Source organism: Zalophus californianus, chromosome 5 (assembly GCF_009762305.2).
Source record: "Zalophus californianus isolate mZalCal1 chromosome 5, mZalCal1.pri.v2, whole genome shotgun sequence".
Classification (NCBI taxonomy): Eukaryota; Metazoa; Chordata; class Mammalia; order Carnivora; family Otariidae; genus Zalophus; species Zalophus californianus.
In genome coordinates this window covers 145,841,962-145,868,273 of record NC_045599.1, presented here as the reverse complement: position 1 = coordinate 145,868,273, position 26,312 = coordinate 145,841,962, and the positions used below count along the sequence as shown (strand labels likewise).

Genomic DNA, 26,312 nt, shown 5'->3' with positions numbered 1-26,312 from the left:
CCTTATCTACAGCTGTCCCCTAATGAGCGGGTTTGCTCATCTGCATGAGTCCATATTAGGACACGGGCCCTGCTTCTACTGACTTCCTGTCATCACCAAGCACCGACGGGCATGAGGGAAATATGGGGCTCGGTGAGGAATGACCCACTTCAGGGCGGCAGCTTGCACCTCACAAAGGAGAGGGCTCCAGAACAGAGCAGTCACTTATTTGCACGTGGAAAGATTTCTTCCCCCCTAGAAACAATATTCATGATGTCAGGTCCCTTTATGGTCTCATAATCCATGTAACCCAAGTGTCAACACTAAATGCCAGTGACCTGAGTCTTGGGGCTGGGATGAGACTGGCTGGCTGGCTTCTGAAGTGAGGCAGCCCCGGGTGCAGGCAAAGGGAGGTAAGCGCCGGCCTCCATTCAGGTGGACAGGTCGATATGCTGGGCGTCGGGTACTTTACGCTTAGGAACAGTTGTGTAGGATTCTGTTTTGGAATTCTGGAAGCATCACCGAGGGAGGAGCGAAGGAAGTCAGCTGTAAAAGGACTCCTTTCCCCACCAATTAAAAGAAATATACCAAAGGATCCATAAGGGATGAGTAAATTATTAAACTATTAAGAAGTTGCTATAAATTTGCAGTGCTAATTCAATAATTTATAATGGATGGGTACAACGAGATTCCTAAGGCTCATGAAATACTGCAGGCTTTTGGTGGTAGTGAGCTTCCCATGCCCCAACTGCTTCTTTACTGAACAGCCTGGGTGGGGGGGTCCCAGGGAGCCTTCTTCCTGGCGGCCTCTGGAAGAGCCCTGATGGAGGAGAGAGCTGGGTCCCCACTACGCGGTCCAGGGCCTGGCACCGCCTTGTCTATGGCTTTAAGAGGGAAGCGGGAGGAGGGAGGAGGGAGGAGGGAGGAGGGAGGAGGGAGGAGGGAGGCATCCCGCCAGGAGCCACAACAGTGGTGAGCGCTTGCATGGGTGTGGCCGCCTGTCACCTTGATCCAGCAACAGCGTGGCCTGCTCCTCAAACCCTTGGCCAGTGTGGGTGCCATTCATCCTCAAATGTGCTCTGTGCCTCAGTTCCCATGATAGCCCCTGACCTCTTACCTGGAACCCTTGGGGCCAGACAGGTTTCAGAATTCAGATTTTCCCCCCCAAATTTTATAAAAGACAACATGTTATAGAGATCGTGTATAATGACGGCTCCCAGAGCGGTCTGGGGCAACACCCCGTATTTAAACCCATTAATATCTTCTACAGCAAAATGTCTGGGTATTACACTAAGTAGGATAAATAAGGACTATAAATAGCAATTTTTGCCACCGAAGGAGTTTTAGCATGAAGATAGAAAACCTTTGCAGTTTTCTGAGGCCTTTGGACTATGCATTTTGCTTGTTCTGGGGACACCTAGGCATTTTCCAATGACGGCTTCCCACCAAGCTCTGGCTACCACTCCCTCTAGCAACAAGAAAGAGGAATGGGTTTGGAAGAAACAAGAGAGCACAGCTGTCAAGATGTGGAAAGTATCAAAGGCATTACTCTGGGATTACACGGAGAAGCTGCGGGCAGCTCCACATTTATCTGTACAGAAGAGTAAATATGATTCATGCACGTAAGCAAAACCTTCGGCAAGGCAGAAGAAAACAAATGCAAGCCGAGAATTTCTCCCCAGTGGTCAGCTGCCCCCAGTCCTCTCCTGGAAGAGAGAACAGTGTACAAACGCTCTGTCTTCCATCTGCAGGCTTTTTGCTGATTGCAGAGCGTGTTTTGCCCACGTTCCAGTGTCTTCACTGCGGGCTTGCAGGGCGGCCGGCCCCGGGGAAGCCCTGGTCTCCTTTCACACGAGGAAGCAGCCGAACTGCAGAGGCGGCCACGGCCCCCCGTGGTTAGGGGCCTGGGAGGAGGTGGAGCTGGGACAAGAACCCAGGTCCTCAAATTCTCCGGCAAACTGTCCTCCTGACACCTGCCACATGCACAGCCCTCTGGACTGTGGCCCCGAGTCTGATCAGTCCGTCTCTGGTCCTGCAACGTGATTTGTGTGACCTTGGTCAATCCGGTTCTGGCACCACTGTTCCTGTCTCCTCTTCCTGAGAATTTAAATGCCCTTCAGATACCAGGGCCCAGAGACAACTTGTGGAAAGCGGATTAACTTCATTGAACCCATGTTTCCTAAACGCATTCGAATCTGGAACCCCTTGGGGGCAGATTAGCATCGACACACTCTGCGACACTGATTAAAGGCCAGTTTCACTGCTGAATGTATGATTTTACACGGAGTCGAGAGCAGCTTATCCATTTGGGAAAGTGTTTTCCCTGGAAGGCTGAAACAGAACCCACTGCGATGATCAGGAGACCCTAAGGAATCCATTTCTCCATCTTCCTCCTGTTCCTCCACCTCCACCGCCGGCTCCCTCCAGGCCACGGGCTGTGGGGTCCCTGGATGGACGAGCCTGAGCGTGCCACTGCTGTCTGAGAGCAGGGCTGTGTCTCCGGCTCTGACGCCGGTGCCTTGTCATTTGTGGTGGGACGAGAGCGTCCCCTCCAGGGCCGATGCCCTTGCTGGCCTGCATTGTCTGCAAAACCTGGTGGACAGTGGGCATTAACGAAGTAAGGGGAACTCAACTTCGGTCTAAAACACCTTCTGCTCTCCTCTGATTTTCCTTTCCAACTCAGTACAATTTTTTACGAGCAAGGGGATGGGAAGGCAGATTTAAAAGTAAGGTGAAGTCATACTTTTGCAGTCTGATTTCCCTCTGCAATTCTTTAATGGACGCATGTGTTAGGAAATTCTAGAAGTTCTGAAATCCTTGGTCAGGTGGGGGAGCTGGACCAAGTGCCCTTGGTGGAAGATTAGTGAGCCAGCCAAAGTGACATTCGTTTGGGCAGTTACTGCCCTTGAAGTCACGTGAGCTCCCTGGAAGCAAAGCATTCTCGAACATGCACTGTGAGGTGGGATGAGGAAGTGCCACAGTCACCTCCAAACGCTGCACTGGGAGTCTGAGCTTAGCTCAGCATCAGCAATTCTATGAAAAAGTGCAACGCTGGAAAGATGCCCTAAAGCCTGACGGGCCGGCAGCTCCTGGGAGTGGCACTGACCACCTGGCTCCCGTCACACCTTCCATGCAGAATGCATTACACAGAGAGAACAGGCAAAGGCGTCCTTCTAAACACCCTGGGCCTTAAATATTCTAGCCCCTTACAGAGGGTTAGGGTTACTTTTAGTTCCAGGGTTTTGACTGTAAAATAACAGAGACAGAGTCATAATGGAACACTACTAATGAGAGCTAATGTTTCTCTTACTCTACGCTTCTAGGTGCTTCTTTCTTACTCTACGCTTCCAGGTGCTGTCAACACATCGACTCATGTAATCTTCACGACAGCCTGCTCAGTAAGGGCTAACATCACTCACACTTTACAGATGAGGACACCAAGGCACAGGGAGGGTTAGTAAGCTGCCCAAGGCAATACAGCCAGTAAGAGGGGGAGCCAGGATCCCAGCTCAGGAGCCTGGGCCCCTAATGGCAGCCGGTGCTTTTCAGAGTCCAAACCTTAAACTCCTTCAAGGCCTTTTTTGAATAAGGCACCATTGTGTGAATTCACCCAAGTGTTGCTGGGTTTATAAGAAAATCAGACAGGCTGGTTAAGACTAATTTTACCAATCAATGACCGGGCAGATAAGAAACATTTTTTCTAGGGAGAATTTCTTTTTATAGTTGAGAGACAAAACTATAATGGAATTTTATCCAGAACACACTTTTACTAACTTGAGAATGGCAGCTAGGGGCATGAAAATGCTTATCCGAATTTAATACACTAAATTGTATCTAAGAGGCCACCAGCTGTGTGCATGTCAATCCTACACTGCAGGTCCCAGACAGGTGTGGGCAAAAGCACTGAGAGGTCAGGAACCCCGATGCACGGACAGTTCCGGTCTTTCTTCGGGAACAATGCAAATCATCCCATGTTCCCCTAACCACGGAACCCTGGCCAAGTGATTTCCCCTTTCCTGATCGGGATTCCCACAACTGTAAGATGCAAAGGGACAGGCTAGGTCCAAAACCTACATGGAGAGGTCATAGGGGGCTTTAAAGAGAAGCCAGCAATCTGCCTCCGAGAAAGTGGGCCAGGCTGCACACGTCTGAGGAAGCTGGGGGCCACCGTGGAACAAATAACAGGAAATTGAAAGCCTACATCCAGGCAAAGAGCTGGGACCAGGAAGGACAAGGTGCTACAGGAGTATGAACAGCAGGGGGCGCCGGTTTGGAAGAGCATGATGTTTCCGCTGAGCTCGGAAAGAAGAGCACTTAGCTGAGCAAGGAGGGGTATCTGTCAGGTGAGTGAGCGCCGCACACAAGGTGGGCCAGGGGCCAGGGAGAGCAGACTGGGGGCAGCTCTGTCTTCTTGGGTCCCAAGAGCTGGATGCTACCCCGAAGCACGAATCAACCTTTAACAGTGCGAAGGAATTCCACCGAGGGTACAAACTCGGGGTTGCTGGAGCTCAGTTAGCAGGTGGGTCACAGGGGTGTGGCACCGCCAAAGCCCAGAGAGGATTTGGGGCGCAGGGGCCCAAAGTATGACATTAAGGAAGACATGTTTCATCTTAAGTTAGTCATTCTCTTCTATCTGGAATTGCTTGAGCTATGTTCTTTCAAATGGCTGTCCCATATTTTGACATGACCCACAATAAAAACTTGGATCTTTTAACTCTGTGACCCAGTGCACAGACAGACACACATACACAGAACACAGTCTGACTCTTACAGCCTGGAATGCACTCTGATATTTTCTGCTCGAAGTCCATTAAAAAAAAAATGCTGGTCTCCACCCACTGAACTGACTTCATGATCCACCCATGGGCCACAACCCACAGTTTGGAAAACACACTTTACTCTGATGGAATGCATTAAAAGATAAACCCTCCCATGCTTCCATTTTTCCCTGTAATCGTAACCAATGAGCAAAAGGCACAGTACGGTCATGCAGGCAACCCTTGTGTTATAGGTCAACTGCAGGAATGGGGCTTAGAGACAAAGAGCTAAGGCTCTGACCACAGTCAAATGTCCTTAGACCAGACATGCAGGGCACCTGCTGGGCGGGAGGGGTGCTGCTCATGCGAGTTCATGTGAGTCGTTTTTCCAATAGAGTGAAACCTTACTTGGTTGGGTTTCACTAATTGAAGTTTGTGTTCGTTAGAAGAAATGGGGGACACAGAGGCAACACAGACGAGACGGTAGGAAGAATCTTAACCCCTTAAGAAAATAAGGTTTGGGGAAGAAACCCAAAGCACCCTACAATGAAAATTTTATACACAAACAAATACATATTGATGTATTTGTTACAATAAGTCTTACTTATGCGTTACCACGTCTCCTCTATGCGAATTTGCTGGCAGCACTAATTAGGCAAGTCCGACTTACTGTATGATCACGAAAGTAACAATACACTATTTTTTTTTTAAAGATTTTATTTATTTGACAGAGAGAGAGACAGCGAGAGAGGGAACACAAGCAGGGGGAGTGGGAGAGGGAGAAGCAGGCTTCCCGCCGAGCAGGGAGCCCGATGTGGGGCTTGATCCCAGGACCCTGAGATCATGACCTGAGCTGAAGGCAGTCGCCTAACCAACTGAGCCACCCAGGCGCCCCAACAATACACTATTTTTTAATAAATATTTTATAATTTGGAAACTTAAACAGTCTATCACCCTACCACTCACTAGAATTAATACAGACGGTGAAGTTCTACTGCACAAGTTTCTTAGTTTTCTTAGGTTTGCTATTCAGATGTGTACACATATTCCTATGAAAAGTCGGGCAAATCACGTGGGAGGGCCAATGACAAAAGCCCAGTTTCACGAGATCCCGCAACAGTGTGGTTAAGACAGTGTAACTGTGGCTCAAGGGTCAAGACCCAAACAGAATGTACTCCCAGAGAAGAAGGGGTAAATAGGTGACGTGTTCGAGAAACCCCACCACTGGAGCGGGTTTCCTCTCCCACCCCGTTGACTCGCTGTCTTCACAGACTTCCCACGGCACGGCGCACGGGGTTGCACGTGGGGTCGCGTGGCTGTCTCTGGCCAGGTGGTAGGTTCCCAGCCGAGGACCACAGGACGACGACGGCCTGACTTCTCCGACTACGGGACTTGTTATCAGAGTACTGACAGGACAGGCATGCTATGAAGCAGGCTTTGAACAAGGCTACCTGAGAAACACTTCCACAGCTCACACTGGCACTGACAACGTGGGGAATGCCAAATAAGCTGACATTTAGCTACTTGTAACATGTCCCGGGTGAGGCCCTCAAAAGGGAAGAGTGGCCGTCTCTAAACAACGTATAGAGGTGTTGCTCGTATTCTTGAGGGCAACGGTTGCAAGTGTGGTCCCGACACAGCAGCATCAATTCATCTGGGTGTTGACTGGAAATGCACGTTATCATGTCCCACCCAGACCTACTCAATCAGAACCTCAGGGTGGGGGGCCCATGCTGGCGATCTGTGTCTTACCCCGCCCCCCACCCTCCCACCCCCCACAAGATGCTGGCAGGACTCAAGGCTGTGCTCAAAGGTGGGGAGGGGCAGCCCTGGAGTCCTGCTCACTTCCACTTTCAGAAACAACTTAGGGAAAATTCACGACCATATGCTGAGGCAATTCAGACAGACAAGGAAACAGTTTTTAATCTGCATTCACACACACACACACACACACACACACACACACTGTAGAAATGCCACCCCCTAGTGCCCATCTAGAAAATTCAGTCCTGATGCCTTAGATGGAGCAAAACAAGTTGTTATTTCCTGAGTGCTGATACTGGCTAGCACCATGTGGAAACCTTAACCAGCCTCTGTGACATGAGATCCTCTGAAAAATCCTCTGAACGAGGTATCGCTGCCCCATCTCCAAGATGGGAAACTGAGGCTCAGGACATCACAGGTATGTGGCCAAAGCCACAGGGCAACCCTGGCAGAACCAGGTTTAACCGCCCCCCCCATCCTGAACTCAGCTCATGGCACCAAGATGCTTCCAGGAAACCTGTCCCCACAGCCACAACACAGAGCCTTGAGTCACGGGTGTCTGCTAAGGGGTTTCCAGGGCTTCACAAGACCACGAGCTAGCAGTCAGGTACAGTGGGAAATGCAGGTGTAGGGAACACAGCCAGAAGTTCGCATCTGGGGACACCTCGGCTGAGGAAGGTGCACTGTCCTCTGGAGGTGATGAGCAGCCTTTCCCAGCTCTAAGAGCTCTGTCCCTGGCCCATCAGAGACACAGGCAGACGGTGCCCTCCCACTCGGCCTGTGGTGTGGCCCTGGGGAAAATGCCCAGGTTCAGCTTAGCCCAGGCTTAGCACCCAGACTCGCAACCTATCTGTGCCCACTCAACCTGTCCCAGCCCGAGCACTTCCCCGGGGACCGGCCGCCTGCAGCGTGCCCCACGCTCTTCACCCTACAGCCCAGCACACACCGAGTACCCGAAGGAGGGGAGAGAGAGATTTTAAAAACACAACTTTAACACTCTGTGGCTTCAAGGAGTAGAAGCAGGGGCGCTGAAGAGGGAGGGGCGTCCTGCGGAGCACCCTCTGCACCAGTGCCCAGGATGGAGGAATGCACAGGTGGCACAGGCCTGGATCTCCTCGGGGGGCTCTCACCCTCCTGGGCGCTCAGACCGTGAATGTGGAGCAGAGAGGGGCTGAGGATGGCAGTCCTCTCAGGAAGGGGAAAGTGAACGGCACAGAGCTCTGTCTAAAAACATCCAGACTCTTGTTGATGGGCACAGGCCTGGAGGTGCACGCAGCGTACTGTGTGTGTTCATGCTGGGGGGCGGGGTGGCTGCAAGAAAGCCACCACCTCAGGCTTTAAGGTGCAAGACAAGGGCAAAAGAGAAGCAGGTAGGAAGGGGGAGGGGCAAGTGGAATTTCGTTTGTCTTGGACATCGAAACGGAGATGCCCAGCTGAAAGCTGGCAATACCAGTCTGAACCAGGGGAGGAGGCGAGGGCTGGACAGTTGGATACGGGCTTAGCTGTAGAATCACGGTCCAAAAATCTGTGAGTGGGGATAAGCTTACCCTGGGCGCACGTGGAATGAGGAAAGAAGGGGCAGAGGAAAAATGTAATGTAGCGAATAAAATAACCATTGCGAGCCTTCATTTGAACATGAGCGAATGTAAAACGGGACCTCTTGAAGTATTTGAAATTGTCAAGTGTGACACAGTCCCTGCTGGGGGTACACACTTCCAGGCTGTGGAATGAGGGAGTGTGAAGGGTTACACTCTCTGTTCGCTCTAAGGGGAAGGTGAGCGCAGGCAGGCCTAGGGATCAGCACGGCCAACACCACCAGACAGCCGGCCTCCCACCCAGCTGGGGCCTGCAGCTTTTCTCTTCTTTGGAAACGGGTGCTCTGGGAGACGGACTTGGCCTTCTCCAGGGTCGTTCATGCTTGGGGAGCTATGCTGGTCACGCTCTCCTACTACTCTTTCGGCATTTAAAATCCTCAGAACCCCTACGGTGCTTTCTCTGCTACTTCAGTCTTGGTGCTTCTCCCTGTCCCGCCCACAAGTGTTTTGCCCCGTCTTCCTGATTAATCCATAAGCAGCTGATTTAGGGTGAGGTCCCTGTTTACATCCTTCTCACGCTGTCCTCCGAGTGAGGCCTCAAGCCCTGCAGGGGTGCGTGAGTGACCTAGGACATGATGCTTCCTCAACGAGAAGACAGTCTCCAGGAGACACAGAGTGCGGGCAGCTGGAAGGACTTGACAGGTGATGACCGCACGCTAAGGGAGGGGCTGTTACAGGCTGCACGGTGTCCCCGGTCCTAATCCAAACACCTCAGAATATGACCGTGTTTGGAGACAGGGTCTTTCAAGAGACCCTTTGGTTAAAATGAGGTCATTAGGGTGGTTCCTAATCCACTAGGATTGGTGATTTTATAAGAAGAGAGAACTTGGACACAGACACACACAGAGGAAAGACCATGAGGAGACACAGAGGGAAGACAGTCATCCACGAGCCAAGGAGAGGGGCCTCAGGAGAGAGAAACCAACCCTGCTGACACCTTGATCTTGGACTTCCAGCCTCTAGAACTGTGACATGATCTGTGTCTGTTGTTTGAGCCCCCCGCCTTTGGCACTGGGTCTGCCCGAGTGGATGGATGCAGAGGCACACAGAGCTCGAGTATCAAGAAGTCCGGTGGGGGCGGTCCCTGGGGGCTGTGGCAGTGAGGGAAAGCTTTGTGGAAAAGGAGCTTCTGTGGGTCTTGAAGGATTGGTACAGTTCCAGTGAGTGAGCAGACATGGTCTGCTTGGGCCCCAGATTCAGGGAAATGTGGGGGGAGGAGAGGTCTGCAAGGGGGGTCGGATGCAATGAAACTGGGTGGGGCTACACAGAGTAGGGGCCCACAAGACCACCAGGAGCCCCCAGCCAGGGCCAGGCAAGTGTGAGGGTCTATAAATGAGCCTTGAAGTCTTGGCTGAAAAAGCCCTTGGCTTTCCCCATGATCAATCAATAGCTGTCATTCATAAGGTGCCTTATCGTGCGAGAGTTGGTATCTTTTCACCCTGTGAGGGGTCATCATTTTTACTCCCAATTTATACCCAAGGAGCCCAGGCTGTAAGAATTTAAGTACTTTTCCCACAATCACATCAGGCAGCAGGTCACAAAGCTGGGAGTGAAACCCAAGTTTTCTGCCCTGAACTGAGTTCCCTGCACTCCATCCCACTGCAGAGCTGAGCTGAAGCCCGCCACCGGATGGGGCTGGCCCTCCAGCCAGCGGGCAGCTTGGGACAGGCAGCCAAGCTGAGGCGAGCCATTCAGTGGGTAGCCATCTTCGGGGTGAGGACTCGGGCGGAAGGACACGCATGTTCTCCAATGGGGAACAGAAAACAGCACCGAGGTCTGAGGGCTGAGCGTCAGGGAATGCTCCTCCAAGGAGGTGAAATTTCATCGGTCTGCCCATGCGTGTTCTCGCTGCACGTGAGAATGAAAAGAGTAATTGGGACTGGCAGCTGAATCACTCCAACTAAGCCGTGGGTTCTTTCACACTGAAGGCATATCTGGGGTTTGGAACTGTGTGCATCACACCAACATCCAGATCCTTGAAAAGCTGTCTGACGTAAGCCTGATGTGTGAGTTTAGACGTATCTGTGTTGATATAATACTATAATATATATGATATAATATGGCTCTAAGAGGCACAGGATGAGGTTCTTAACCCAAGGGGCTCCAAAATGGAAATCAGGGCACCCACGAATGGGGCGAGGGGAAAACCAACCAACCCACCCCGTACCCGTCCTCATCAGCACCTGATATTTCACACTCCCTTTCCTTACGAATTCAGGCAATGAGCCCCCGTGGTGTTGGCAGCACCTGTGACTTTCACCCCACATTACTGTCACTGCAGGATATCGTAACATATGGATATCAAAACAACAGCGGCCACTAGACCTATCATGAAATCTCGTTATTAAACTTCTAAAGAAATAACTATCACAATTTAAAATGATATTTTGATAACTGAATCTCCTTCTTATGGCAAGGAAACCTGTAATATGAGTAAACAAAAACAAAGCCGGAAAAACTGTAAAGGAGCGAATTCGGAAGGGTCTGGCGAACAACGGAATAGATGTGCACACACGCAGACTATGGGATCTCCCATTGGGGGGCCAGGGGTCCCCCCGCCCCCCCGCGGGGACTTCCTGCAGTCCAGCCTTAGCCCACGCCACCCATGACAAGCATGGGTGCTGAGCTGGCTGAGCTGCTGTTAGAGAGAGAGGGACGTCTCAGTGACAAAGGCTGCAGAGACTAAAGACACGGTAGCCTGCCTGGTGCCCCTGGTTTGCTCTGTAGACAGAGGGGCTGAGCCTAACAGGACAGGCATGGCTCTAAATACATCAGGTAACTTCCCAGCCCATGGGCTGCTAATGCCTCCTCCCGCCTGCAGGCGGCACTCGGGTAGCCGAGCCGGGGCCCTGTTCCACTCTCCTGGCCTGGGGACCCGGGGTAGAAGCCCCACCTGTTTGTGGGTTCCCACGGCAAAAGCCTCTGACTTTGTGGGCTGTTTAACACGCAGTTCTTGAAGACCGGGCATATGGGCTCATAAAACAGGTGCTAGGTGAAGAGCACCCCTCGAGAGCAATTCCCCAGACTTCATCTGGGGAGGGAGCAGAAGAAAAACGCTAAGAATTTACACAACTGCCAGGAAGTAAATGGGTTAATGAAGGTTTCTAGGCAAATAGGGCACGGAAAGGAACTCGGCAGGCTGCGCAGGAAGAGAGCTCTCCTGCCCTGTCCATCATCCGAGCCCCTGGCCATGAAAACGCACCGTGGAATTTTAACAGGGAGACGTATTTATCACTTTACACGTCAGTTTGTCACATGTAACAATTAATTTGATGATCCCAAATTGGACCTGACATGAATCCTCTTGATGATCCAGCATGCCTGGATTCAGCAGAGATGAATACTGTTGTTAATTTCTCCAGCAGAGGATGCAAGAATCGACCGGGGTCGCTCTTGGTAATTTCCATACCACTCGACTCAGCGCCCACCCCACAGTGACTGTGCCCCTTTGGCTGACAGCTGTGGCCAATTTTCGGAAGCGTGGCGTCCCAGCGTGCTTACTGGCGGTTCAGTTTTCAGAGACAACAGGATGTAGGGGAGCAGGAGAAATCAAGTGCCATCAACAGAGAGTCAGGGAAAATGGGGCTGAAAAGGCTCTGAAGTCATGTCAGTAAGGAAATAAAGTTTGATTAAGAGAAATTGTGATTTATGATGAACTTTTCAGGAACACATCAATTGTGCCAAGTAAACTCCCTTTGAAGTCTGTATGTCCCTGGATAGTGAGAAGAAATCTTTTCTCCTCCCTCCCCCATCCCTCCCACAAGCAGCTGCTAACTCTAAACCCGGTCCCTGCTGCCCAGGGATCAGCTGCTGGATGCCACACCCCACCAGGCCCAGGTGCCATGGGGGTGCACCAGTCACCTTAAGGAAACCCATTGGGAAGATGTCAACATCTACATGACGACGCTTAGCCCCTGACAGCAGTACCCTGTTCACACCCACCACCCAACAGCGAATGCTCGTGATGATTCTTTCTTGCAATTACTATTCCCCACCACCCTTTAGACTGTGGTTAGGAAGGAGCCCACAGAACCGAGTATCCATCACAGAAGCTGCGTGGCAAGACATCCAGTGATCAATGTACTGAAAAATCCTCTTTGCACATCTTTATGCCTCTGGCCACTGCGGCTACAAAGTCCTGGCCATTCGAAGGCATGGCCATCCTTCAGAGCCATGTCCCTTGATAAAACGTCAATGCCAAAGAAACACAGACAGATACACCGTACATACCTGCTGTCTCATCAGCCTCTGCCACCACAGTCCCCTCGAAAGAGTAAGCAGTTTACGAAAGAAAGCTAAACATTTAGTCCCTTGAAAACAGCATTTATGGTCACAAACTCTTAAGCTGAGAGGAGAGGGAAGATACAGTATTAACAGCCCACTAGATTCAAACAGAAGACAAAAATGTTAGAAACCACGGAAAAGAATTCAACCGCCCCTCTACATATGTATGCGTCTCCTCTCCTAGAGATACAATTTGAGTTGCAAAGCTTGCTCAGCTAGCTGGTGGTGCAGCTGGCCCAGCTCAGGTCTCCTAACTGGGTCCTTCTCGTGCACCCCGGCATTTCGTAATAACAACTCAGTGGCTATGGAACACTGGAAATGATACTCGGCCCCTCTGGGTCATTCTAACACGAGTCCTGTTAAGCCCATGTCCTGAGGACTCTTGGGAAGAACTAACAGATGACGAATGGAGGCACATATAAGAATGATCATTAAGAATACCTAGGTAAGGGCGCCTGGGTGGCTCAGTCATTAAGTGTTCTGCCTTCAGCTCAGGTCATGATCTCAGGGTCCTGGGATCGAGTCCCACATTGGGCTCCCCCGCTCGGTGGGAAGCCTGTTTCTCCCTCTCCCACTCCCTTTGCTTGTGTTCCCTCTCTCGCTGTGTTTCTCTCTGTCAAATAAATAAAATCTTAAAAAAAAAAAAAGAAAAAAAGAAAACCCAGGCAAGAAATAAAACAAAGCAGCTCTTGAGCAATTTTGGTAAAGAAAAAGACAGCATGGTACAGTCCCTAATTAACACAGAGCACTTCACAAGGAGAGCTTATATGGCAGGCTCTGGGCCAGACACTAAAGCTAAAGAACAAATGTGCGAAACCAAGCTCCTGCCTCATTAAAAATCTTGGTCTGAGTTGGCTATACATTTCATTATATGCCATTATCTTCATCCTCATTATACTGTGACACCTTCAGCAGTGACAGAACTCCCAAGGATATATGAAAGGAGACTTGTCCCTCTTGCTCTGCACCTTAGTCGGGATTGTGTGTTATCTGAGTGCATTTTCAGGATGTTCATTTGGAAGATTATTGAAGCAAATACTGTAATACAAATGATGCATTGTTTGGGTGCAGAAAAAAACCAAAGAGCACAAAAGAAAACCCAAGAGATTTGTTCCGCGAACTGTAGCGCACAGACAGTCCATTTCCTTGTGCTGTCCTAAAAATGTCATATAATTCTCAGTAAAAACTTTAAAAAGATTTACAGGCACATCACCTTTAATCCTGTTTAAGTCTGAAATGACTCATCACCTACCCAGGATCTACTACACCACCAAAAGAATGCAGACGGCCTCGCTGAGGACCGATCCACCTGCTCGTGTGTCTCGAGGACTGACTTCTGTTTTCTCATCTCCAGAGGCCAGTGAAGTCCCAGCCACATAATAGGAACTCCATAAATGCGTGACTGTTATTAATTCATGTGTGCTTTTCTTCAAAGCCTACAAATATTCATTTTCCCTCATTCTGTTTCATCATCAAAGTCCCGTTAGAGAAAAGACTTATCTACAAATGTCACGCTACGGATGAAGAGCCAGGTCCCAGAGGTTAGTGCTGTACCTGGGACCACCCAGGAGCCACAGGCCAGGACTCAGGGAGCCCTGGCTCCACCCCCAGCATGAGACTTTTCCAGGCCAAGCTGCTTCATGTACATTTCACAGGGACAATGGAAGGCTGGCCCTAGGCGACTCCATGTCCCTACACTGCTTGGTGTCATAGCCCTAAATATGGCCTAGGATTAAAAAAGAAAGCTATGAAGACCCACAGATAAAACTAACAGATAAAAAGCCCAGCCTGAGTTGGATCAAACTCAAGCTTCAAGTGGAAACATTTCTCTTTCCTGGTTGTTGTCCCTAAGGGATGCCGGCTCAGTGACTCAGAGGGAGGAGCCCTCGTGCTCACCCCCAGGCGTGGGTTTCCAACACCTCCCATCCAGGGAGCACAGCCCTACAGGCACAGAGTCTGGAGCTCTGAGTGCCCAGAAGATGCAGGAGGGTCAACGGACTCTTGCTGCCCTGAGCCTCCTTCCCCCTCCTCTCTTGGCTTCAGGCTCCCCTCAGACCCAACAGAGGCAACAAAGGCATTTCTCATGGAAATCCACCCCACAGGCTCAGCCTTGCTAGAGCTGGAAAGGGTTTGCATTCGTTTCTATCTACAAATCGCATTCGGAACCTCTGGCAAAATGAAAACAGACTCTCTTCCATTCTTTAGTAGTATTTGTTTTTGGCCCATGCAGCACCACCCTTCCCATGTAAGACTTTTTATTTCTTTTTTCCACTTAGAGTCATAATGAATTTAGTAGCCATGAGTCACCGGTTTTGCCTCGATGCCAACTTCCTCTGATTTGCGCTTTTCTGGTCTGATTTCCTCTCTTTGCTGACTTTAGGAATCTCCAATCCATGGCGTCCAAAATCGAGATGGACCCAGTGTTTGTGCTATGTGTCTCCCACACACTGGGCTGGCGGTTCCAGGGCGGGCGGTCCTGTCCGTGGCTCCGTGGCTCCCGTCACAGAGGTCTCAGCACTTGCTGGAGTAGGAGCGACCACTATGCGGGCTGAGGGAGTGGGGGTGCCCTCGTGGGAGCCTCAGCCACCCCAGCACCGGGCTTGGACCAGAGCAAAGCTTGAGTTGACAATTGGGGTGGAAGAAAAAAATGACAAACTCTTCCTTCTTAAAGGAGCTTGGATGGAAACCAGTATTTAGCAAGATAATCCTAGCACTACAATTATGTCTCTGAACTTTAAAGTTCAAAGTAACATGTTAGGCTCTCTTTTTAATAATTTCTCCCAAACTCTTTGGAAAAAGAGGGCTGGCTGCCAGAATATAAGCGGTAGGCAGCAGAGTGGCCCGTCTTTGGAATCAGACAGGTTTGGAGTCAAATATTCCTTGTGTCAGTGCCTATGGGAATGACCTCAGGCATGTCATCAGCCTTTCTCAGCAGATTTCCTCACCCTTAAAAGGAGGGGCCGCTGCCTCCCTCTGTAGGAAGTGAGGACAAAGTAAGACTAAGTATTTAACGCACCTGGTCTAACGGTGGCTTGTATTTGTCATTATTTGGCTGTTAGACTTTCTGAATGATGCTGGCCATTGATAGTAGGGACAATCTTCTGAACTTCTTATTCTCCAAGGCCCAATTAGGACAAGACAGATCATAAAGCTCAACAGGTAGAGTGACAGACACGTTCCGAATAAAGTCTCAAAAAACAGTCCTATAGACGGGTCTCACATATCCTGTCTCCCTTCTTCTCTGTGGGGTACTTATAAATACAGCAGTCAGTTAGGAAGTTAATAATTACTTATAGATAGCTAAAGGGTAAATTATTCATATAACATTTTCTACATTTTATATAGTGCTGACATTTCTGACAAACATGTAGACATCAGTAGCATTACAAAGCCTGGGATGGAGTCTCCCTACTCAAAGTGTGGTAGGAAAAAGCAGCACCACATCCCCTGGGAGCCTGTGAGAAATGGAGTCTCATGCCCTACCCCAGCCCTGCTGAGGCAGAGTCTGCATTCCCAGGTGATTTGCAAGCACACTGAAATTTGAGAGGCCCTGCCCACTCCTTGGTCACTCAGAGGAGACAGGCAAGGGATGGGACATGCGCTGGCTGGGGACTTGGCAGACTGGGATTCTGTCGATTGCTACTCAGCCCCTGCCACTTCTGCTTAGCTGAGCACCACTGGGCAATCACATCACTTTACATGCTTCTTCCTTCCATCCGCCTGTTAAATCAGGAACTGTGAAGGGTCAGAGGTTTTATCTGACCTGTCAGTTAACCAGTTAGCCTGCCACTGTGTGTGTGTGTGTGTGTGTGTGTGTGTGTGTGCGCGCGTGTGCGCGCGCACATGCATGTGGGCGTGCACGCCCCCGACCCCCAACACACAAGACACAGACCTCTGGGATAATTCCACAGCTAACATAATACTCAACGGTGAAAGACTGAAAGCTTTCCTGTTAAGATCAGAAGCAAGACAAGGATGCCCACTCTCAAAACTCCTATTCAACAGTACTGGAAGTCCTAGCCAGAGCAATTAGTCACAAAACAGAAATAACAGGCATATAAGTCAGCAAGGATGTTTATAGATGATACGATCTTAGGAAATCCTAAAGGCTCCACCAAAAGCTGTTAGAACTAATAAATTCAGTAAAGTTGCAAGATACAAAACCAACACACAGAAATCGATTACCTTTCTAGACACAAACAGCAAACTAGCTGAAAAAGAAATTTTAAAAATCCCCTTTACAATAGCATCATAAATAATAAAATACTTAGGAATAAATTTAACCAAGGAGGTTAAAGATCTATACACTGAAAACTATAAAAAGTTGATGAAAGAAACTGAAGAAGACACAAATAAATGGAAAAATAGCCTGTGTTCATGGATTGGAAGAATTAATACTGTTAAATGTTCAGACTACTCGGAGCAATCACAGATTCAATGCAATCCTTAATCAAAATTCCAATGGCATTTTTCACAGAAATAGAAAAAAATAATCCTAAACTTGGTTTGGACCCACAAAGACCCCAAATAGCCAAAGTAATCCTGAGAAAGAAGAACAAAGCTGGAGACATCTCACTTCCTGACTTCAAACTATATTACAAAGCTATTGTAATCAGTACAGTATGGTACGGACATAAAAACATACCCAGACCAATGGGACAGAATCAAGAGTCCAGAAATCCGCCCCTTCCCACACACTTAAAATGCTGGGGAGAAAATTTAGACTTAGCCCAAGGGATAGGCAAAAAAGACAACGGAGAGCTTTGGTGGACTAACATTCTATTTGTTTTGCCTTATTTTTCAGAGCTTCAGGGAAATGAAATATAAAGAGATGATGTACAGAGTGGCAGATTCTGGGGTCAAGAAATTGAAACAGTGACACTGGTGTATAATCTCACTGATCTACGAATGTTCTTTAGAAACCCAACCTGCCAGTAAGTCCAGGTAAATGGCTATCATCACCACACTCCTAGGTTCAAATTACTGGCAACTCAGGAGGAACGTATCTTGCCCAAAGATAGGAGTCTTGGGCCATGACCCACATCCCTGGGCATGCGTGCCCTGGCACGCCTTGACGCCACCTTGGAGAGATGCACCTCCACATGGAGCCCTTGTGCCAAAGTGCCTGAGGGAGGGAAGCGGTGCAGAGAGGAAGAGGCAGGGGAGAGAGCGCCAGCCCTCCCTCCAGCATCAGCAATCTCAACACGGCCTCTACCTTTTTCAAAATGCTCATCTACACTGTTCCCCCTGACTCAGACTCCCCCTATTTCTGCTTATCACATTTCTGTATGTGCTTCTAGGTTCAAAGAATATCACCTCTTCCATGTTAATTGAACAGCATGTTAATTAACAGCATTCAGGTGGTTAATTGTCCTAGTTTTTCTGTCAACCTGCAGAATTATCAAGTGCTGCAGGAAAGCAACCACCCTTTCCCCGCAAAGTGGGGAGGTTTCAAAGCTCAGAAATATTCCATCATGTCCTCCTCCTACAGAATCCGAGGGTGCCGAAAGCTAACCTCAGCTGCAGAGGTCAAGCTATTCTGGAGGCAGGGATGTTGTTAAATCAACAGAATGAATTAGTACTTCTAGAACCAAACTTCAACTTCATGCTCAACTGCCATCTTGCAAAGTGGGCGCCCACATCAGAACTTTGTATTTCTACTCTGTCATCTTAGCTGTCCTTCCCTTCATTTCCCACCTCCCACGACACGCCCCAAAAAAGAAAACAGCAATTACTTCTCTAAATTTAGTTAGACTGGCCGAAGATGCTCTAGATCCCATTGTCATCGTGCCATGAGAACCTGCTCTACAAAGGAACACATAATAGATGCAACTTATCATCTTCGCTCACCCGGTTTTCAGCTTTTGTCCTGACATATATATTCAAAATTATCTAGAATAAAAAGTTAGGGTGGCAGTCTAGCTTTTGGCCAAATCCTTGGACCACCCCAGACACACTTTTTTTTCTCCAGTGCTATGCAGTTCTCCCGGAGCAGGCTGTACTTTGCAGAAAGCCAGGGAGGCCACAGACAGCCACCTTTCAGCCAGCACACCAAACAGCCCACCATTGTGCCTTATTTGCAAAAGCCTTAATGTCAGGCTTGACCATAAATTCTTGGAGCAATTTCCATGAAGAGCCTATTCTGGCTTCCTCTTAGCACAAAACCCATCTTGGCAGCGACCCCATGTCAACAGTGCCTGGTATCTTGGCGACCAGCAGGGGACTGAGTGAGCTCAGACCCACTTGTGGGCTCATGGGAACAGTGTGAGCAGCCCTGTCCTGTGACGGTGACACAGTGTTGATCTCCACGTTCTCTCTCCTCCCTGTGAACACCTCAAGCCCATTCATCCTGAGAGGGCTGAGAACATTCCCGAGCTGTCCTCCATGTGCAGTTTTCCTAGGGGATGAGGAACCCTCGAGGCCCTCCTGCTTTGTTTTTCTTCCCAGGATTGCTGACTCCACCTGCTGCAGCTTCTGTTCAACTGTGTGTGTGCAAATCGTCTGGCACCCCCGACTTGAGAAGAGGGGTTTTGTCTTGTTCACTAACATGCCCCAACCATGGGGAAGGGCACCTGGCACACAGTAGGTACTTACAGGTGTCGAGTGAATAAATGAGCGCCCCCCCCAGTGGGAAAGTGGACTACTTGGATGCGTGTGCACTGGGATATCAGCTCACGGCTGCCATTTTGGAGAAATGACTGGGGCACAAAAACTGTCTCATAGAAATCTACTAGAAGAATGGGGGATGGTGCCATTCTAGTAATTTAGCCAGTGTCCTTTGGTTAGTTCTGATGGTGTCTGTAGGGATTAACCTTTCAGATTTGGTCTTATTCACAAATCCCACAGGTTTTATTCTAAATGTGTATGACCACGACTTGTGCCAACTTCCGGGTTCAAAGACACAAGCTCTGGGGACTGGATGTGGCTTTAAGAGGGGGCTCTATTGACAGCCCTTGGGGCTGGCTGGGTGCTAGTCCTCATTCAGACCCTGGGCCTAGCTCTGACCTCCTGCCACCAGCCTCACTGGCCTAGGACCCTGCTGCCTATGCTGTGGTCCCTGAACCTTGTTCTCCAGGCTCTAGGCTGAGGTTCTGACCTCAGGCTCTGCCGGCTTCCCTGGACTTCTCTCCTCTTCTCTGTAGGCCTGGGGCACCTGTTTGTCCTTGCGGCTCTAGGGGACATCCTGGACCAGCTTCCGTCTGGCCCACATGGCCTCTGGGACTGTCTTCTCAAAATCCACACTGCCACAAACCCTCCGTCTGGGACCATCTCAGCAATGCTTGAGTTAGGGAGAGTAGCATGATCCCATTCTGGCCAAGGAGTTTGCTAGAGGGCTTCTGGCAAAGCTTTTCTTGCTCCTAAAAAGAGACGCTAGAAGAGATGCCTGTTTCTTCCTCTGGATAGCATGTGTCTGGATGTGAAGGCTGGACCTACTCTGGCCAACACACCGCCCACCTGCGGGGGACGCTACTCCAAAAGGAAGGCAGGGCAATGAGATGGGGCATAGAAGGGGCCGGAGGACCCCTCTCACCTGCAGCCAACCCTACCCAGGCACTCTTCACAGATCACCTGTGCCCTTGCTGCCCAATCCAGTCTGAGCTGGATTTGTTGCTGCTTGCAGGGGAAAGCATCCCACGAATGCCTCTCTCCCCAGCTCCCCCGAAGCATCCTGGTGTCCCCCGAGTATTACAGGATGGCCCTCCTGAGGGCCCCTTGGCTCGTCACTTCTCCACGTTCCCAACTAAGAAAATGTGGGAGTTGGATTACAGTCCTGGTTCCCAACCTTTCATGCATGGGGACTATGTTTTTTTTTTTTTAAGCGAGACAACATTCACATATTACAAAATTCATCATTTTAACCATTTTGAAGTACAATTCAGTGGTTCTTTTGATACACTATGTCATGCCATTACTCCTTCCTAATTTCAGAACACATTCACCATCCTCAAAAGAAAGCCCATACCCATTAGGCAGTCACTTCTTCTTGCCCCCTCCGCTCCCCAGCCCCTGGCCACCAGGAACCTGCTTCTGTCTCTTGGGATTTGCTTATTCTGGACATTTCATATAAATGGATGGAATCACAGAATCTGTGGCCTTTTGTGTCTGGCTTCTTTCACTTAGCATCATGCTTTCAAGGTTCACCCAATGTTGTAACATGTGTCAGCACTTTGTTCTTCTTTATGGCTGAATAATATTCCACAGTATGGATATGCCATGTTTTCTTTATCCATTCATCATTTGGTGGACATCTGGGTTGTTTCTACTTTTTGACTATTGTAAATAATGATGTGATGAAGCTTTATGTATAAGTTTTTGTTTGAACACCTGTTTTCAATTCTCCTGGGGTATATACACCCAGCAGGAGAACTGCTGGGTCATATGGTACAGCCATGTTTAACCTTCTGAGGAGCCACCATAGCAGTGAGGTCTCTATGTTTTGTTTGTTCTTTAAAAAAATATTTTTATTGTGGTAAAAAACATACATCATAAAATTTACCATCTTAGCCATTCTCAGGTAGGTAGTTCCATAGTGTTCAGTATATCTACACTGCTATGAAACAGATCTCCAAAACCTTTTCATCTTCCAGAACTGAAACTCTACGCCCATCGAACAACTCCCTTTTTCCTCCTTCCCTCTGCCCCTGAAGCCTGTTGTCTTTACTATCTCTATGAATCTGACTGCTTTGGACACCTTGTGTAAGTGGAATCACACAGTTTTGTCTACGAATCTTTGTTTTTGTGACTGGCTTATTTCACTTAGCATTATGTCATCAAAGTTAATCCGTGTTGTAGTATGTGACAGGACTTTTGTCCTTTTTAAAGATTGCATAGTATTCCACTGAATGGATTTTTTTTTTTTTTTAAAGATTTTATTTATTTATTTGAGAGAGAATGAGAGATAGAGAGCACGAGAGGGAAGAGGGTCAGAGGGAGAAGCAGACTCCCCGCTGAGCAGGGAGCCCGATGTGGGACTCGATCCCAGGACTCCAGGATCATGACCTGAGCCGAAGGCAGTCGCTCAACCAACTGAGCCACCCAGGCGCCCTTCCACTGAATGGATTTTGTTTATCCATTCATCTGTCGATGGACATTTGGGCTGCCTTCACTCGTTGGATATTGGGAATAGTGCTGTTGTGAACCTGGGTGTGCAAATATCTCGAGACCCTGCTTTTAATTCTTTTGGAGATATACCCAGAAGTTGGCAGGGGCTTCTTTTTAACGTAAAAAACTTTGGGGGTCTCTATCCTATAGATGTTTTGCTTTTGGTATCTAGACCCTTATAGATCTTTAGTAAAATCTGACATCTTCCCTAGATTAGGTGACCTATCAGGTCATGTCCAGCTCTAACTCTGATGATTTTCTGAGAATTTCCTGATTAGAACACCATCCCCATGACTCCAGTCCACATTCATTTTACATTAATCCCTGCAGCCCTGCCTTAGAGCTTGTACACATCTAAAAACCAAAGTAAATATCCTGCCCGGAGGGAGCTAAGGGTCCAACAAAAGATGTCCACAAGAATAAAGAATTTTCTTCCTCCACACTGACCTTACCTCATCGATCTCTTTCTCTAGCTAGGAAATAAGAAGTAATCAGGTTAATAAAGTTGATGAACTATTTTGCCTTTAAAGAATCAAAGTCTAAGCTGTTTATTACTGACTCACCAAAGTATTTTCTGAATGCTAGAAATCTGAGACAGTTGAAGTCAACAGAGTTTATTTAAATAGAAGGTTTAAAAATTTTAGGCATAATAATCATAATAAACTCAATAAAGGGCTCTTGTTTCCACGTAGTTATTCTTATACGTAGCCTTATTCTATGAAGTTATTATTACATATTTCTATAAAATGCAAGCACTGGAGAGTTGATTTAAATTCCATTCATATGTTTATGTAATAAGAAAACACTCCTGATAAATATTGCAACCCTTTGAGTAACACCATAAAAACAAAAGAGTCATCCGTTCCAAGAGGCTGATCCAGTGCAGAAGCACAGAGCAGTGTCTGGGGGGAAAAACTGATGGCTCCATTTCCTTGCTTCCCTCCTTCCATCTGACAAAAAAGAGCTCTCCCAGCATGGAGGGGAGCATGACCGTCTTGTAAGGAGGCTGGACGCCTGTGCAGGGGGAGGGGGCAGGAACAGGGCGCTCAGAAGCTAATCCATCACACCTGGTTTCTGCATCCGCTAGAGAACCAGACGCCGTGTAAGCATCGCCTACAAGCCGATCACCAGCAGCACTAGGCGCTGGAGGAAAGCTGGGCCTTCAGCACTTTCCTTCTCATCCCCAAACTGAAGGAGTCCAGCCAAGCTCCCGTGACATATGGATGCCCATATGCTCCCTCCCTTGGCAGAGCAGGGAGCCTTTGATTCACTACCTGCCAGACTCAAGCGTTCCACTGGTGCCCATCTACATGAAAAGAGGACTCAGAGACCCAGTTCCTGGCGATGCTAATGCCCGTGAGTTCTAGGACACAAAGTGTCTGGGTCACACACATCGCGCTCTGCATTCATCGGGCGATTCTGGGAAAAACTTCTTAATGTACATAGCTGCCTTCCGATCGATCACCCTAACATACACAAAGCTGCAGACTTGGGAGGAAATGTTTCATTTATGCCACACGTAACAGGGAAACTGGTACGGGGGCCACCCCTAACCCATCAGTGACAAAGGCCGTCCTTTGTGCTTAACACAGGGCCTCAGTGTTGTCAGGAAAATGAGATAAGCATGCACATCTATTCTATTTATGTTTATTTTTTGTCTGAAAAAAAACCCAAACAAAATGAATTAAGCTTTAGCACTATTTACTACTATGTGGCTCTTCTGCTTGTCTGTCTCGGGGCCTCACGGTCCTCCGGGCTCCGGAGGAAGGAGCCAGGGCACCTCCCACGTGCCCTGTGCCTCTTCAGCTGCTTCTAACGTCTTCCAATATACGGGACACTGGTTAACAGGGTAACGAATTCAATTCTCTCGTTTCAGCCTCGATACATCCACGCACCCAGAACGTGCTCAGATGTATTAGGAATGAATTTAACCTAACTTTTACAAAACGGACTTAACGTGATAGCTTAAAAAGATCCTCACAAAAGAACTCCAGGGGCAGAAGTCCTACCCACACAAGCCCAGGTGATGAGTAATAACAGAGAAGGGCTCACCCTTCTCCTAGTGTAAGTGCCTCATGAACCACGTTAGAGACACTAACAATCTAATCAGATGTGACAAGATGTGGCCCTCCCCCACAAACTCTGAAAGCCCCAAGAAGGCCATTAGAAATTTAGATTTACATCCTGAATCACTAATGAGAAAGCTCACCTCAAGGGTATTTGGACCTTGAGATATTAGCTAATGTTAATACAAAGTCACAATGATTAGCAAGACATTGAACATACTGCTTATTTATCTAATACACGGAATATTCATTTTGGATCCAGTCTATAATTTATATAACAGTAGCATAGTACCCATGTATAAATTTAAAAATGAATATACATATACTGGGGGTGCAGGCCCAAAACAATTTTTAAATTGATGGGTTGTGTGACCAACGTTTGGGGCCCACATCCCTGGTACAGAGCGTCGGCTCTGCTGGGTAGGCATACTGCTGCAGTGCTCAACCCAGGCAATGGTGCATGCCGGCACGGAGAAAAGGGACATGTCATCGTCATGCTTAATAAATTATTATGCTGCCGCTACTGTTGGTATGTCCGTGAAGCTGGGCACTGTCAATTGATGCCTAGTGGCATGAGGTGCTGTTGCTTACTATGGGTTGAACTGTGTCCCTCTAAAATATCTAAGTTAAAGTCCTGACTCTCAGTACCCCAGACTGTGACCTTATTTGGAAATGGGGTTATTGCAGGTGTGATTAGTTAAAATGAGTAGGATGGGTCCCTAATCCAATAGGACTGGTGTCCTCACAAAAGGGGGGGACGCTGGGGGGTTGCCACATGAAGATCACAGTCACGCTGCCACCAGCTAAGGAACTACCAGGCGCTGGCAGAGAGGCCTGGAACCGATCCGTCCCTACTGCTTCTGAGGGGGCACGGCCCTGCTGACGCCCTCCTCTCGAGCGTCTGGCCTCTAGAACTGTGAGAGAGTGTTTCTGTTTGTGGTACTTCGTTCAGGGAGCCTTAGGACATGAGCACACTGCTTCTTGCAGGAGGCAGCCAGCCCACAGGCGTTCTGCCTGCTCTAACCCGGGGGACGTGAGCGTGGGCCCTTCCGAGCCTCCACGGAGGGAGGGCGGGAAGAGGGCAGACATCAGGACAGGCTGCAATCTCTGTGAATGCAGGGATGTGGGGACCGGCCCCTGCTCCGCCAGCTTTCTGCTGCCCACGCCGCCACTGGCAGAACGACCGCTCTCATCCCTCCCTTGCTGGTGTGCAAACGTGAGCCCTTCATCAATGCCCCATGCTGCCCACAGGCTGAGAACACTGATCTACGCGTCTCACGTGGGCAAACCTGACAGACAGAGGTGGCCGACGGCGCCTAGAGTGTCCCCCATTTCCCTTACCAAGGCAGTCAGGGCCCTTCCCCGCTGTTCCCGCCACCATGACATCATGCCTCTCAGGCTTTCTATTCTAGGCTTTCACGGTGCCTTCAGAACTGGCTGTCCCTGGCGGAGGCATTTATCTGTAAGCAGGTAACAACCACTTAGCCCCTTCCCAAGGACATTCCTTGTCATTTGATGCCCCACCACATCAACACTTGGCCTTGGGTCCAGGGCAGGGGTCCGTGGCCCACTGCACCCCAGCATCCGGGTCATGGGCCCCGGGTCATGGGCACCAGGACCAGAACAGGTGTTGGTAGCTGGTGGGCACTCAGCACCCCTAGCCCCCCGGCATCTCCACACATCTCAGGTAAAGGGACACATCCCTTGTAAAAGGCAGCGGGCAACTAGCCTGGATAGAAAGGATGATCTTGGAAAGTAAGGATGATGTTGAAATTGGTTCATCACATGGTTTAACTAAAGTTCAAGCATAGACATAATGGCTTACGGAAAAATAAAAGGTATACAGGTTGTACCATCTCCTAACTCCAGAGTTTTACATTTTTATTTTTGTTTTTGTTTTTTTTTGAAGATTTTCTTTATTTATTTGACAGAGAGAGTACAAGCAGGGGGAGCAGGAGAGGGAGAATCAGGCTCCCTGCTGAGCAGGGAGCCCAGCGTGGGGCTCGATCCCAGGACCGCGGGATCACGACCTGAGCCGAAGGCAGACTCCCAACTGACCGAGCCACCCAGGCACCTCTTAAACTTTTATTTCTTAAGAATTCACTTCAAGTGAAAGAACCATTAAACATGGCCACAGGTTGTCATTTGGCGTCTGCTGGGACTGAATTGCTTTCCCCCAAAAGGATAAGTAAAATCCTAACCCCCAGTACTTCAGAATTGACCTTTCCAGGAAATAGGGTTTTTCTAGAAGTAATTGAGTTAAAATGAAGTCAGTAGGGTAAGCCCTAATCCAATGACTGATATCCCTACAAATCGGGGCATCTTGGGCACAGAGACAGACATACACAGAGAAGATGATGTCAACAGACACAGGGACAGCACCATGGAGACACAGAGGTGAGACATCTACGAGCCAAGGATCACCAGCAAACCACCAGAAGCCAGGAGGGAGCGTGGAATGGGTCCTCCCTCACAGCCTCAGGGGGAACCAACCTTGGTGACACCTTGGTCTTGGACTTTTAGCCTCCGGAACGGTGAGGTACTCCATTTGAGTTATTTTAGCCACCCAGTTTGTGCTATTTGTCACGGTGGCCCTGTAATAATACAGCAGTAGCTGTTTCAGGCAAGGGTTATCAGCCAATGCTGAAAGCAGCAGGTGGAATCCTGAGGAGGAGCAGGTGCACGCAGCAGGTCTGTGGTGGTCCACAGACATGTGCAGAGCACGAGAAATTGGTTACTGATGTGCAGGTTCCCATAGGAGGTCA

At 49.0% G+C, this 26,312-nt stretch overlaps 1 protein-coding gene and 1 long non-coding RNA gene across 3 annotated transcripts in view; one reads left to right on the top strand and one right to left on the bottom strand.

The window, feature by feature from the left end:
- LOC113929565 (death associated protein) overlaps nt 1-26,312 on the bottom strand; it is a 66,788-nt gene that overhangs the window by 23,474 nt on the left and 17,002 nt on the right. The window lies entirely within an intron of this gene.
- Nucleotides 327-19,269, top strand: LOC113929566. Of its 2 annotated transcripts, XR_003522241.2 has the most exons (4): nt 327-392; nt 3,303-4,322; nt 17,184-17,323; nt 18,827-19,269. It is a non-coding gene; the product is annotated as an uncharacterized LOC113929566 (long non-coding RNA). The 2 variants fall into 2 exon arrangements; XR_003522240.2 differs by lacking the exon at nt 18,827-19,269 and having other exon boundaries at nt 17,184-18,245.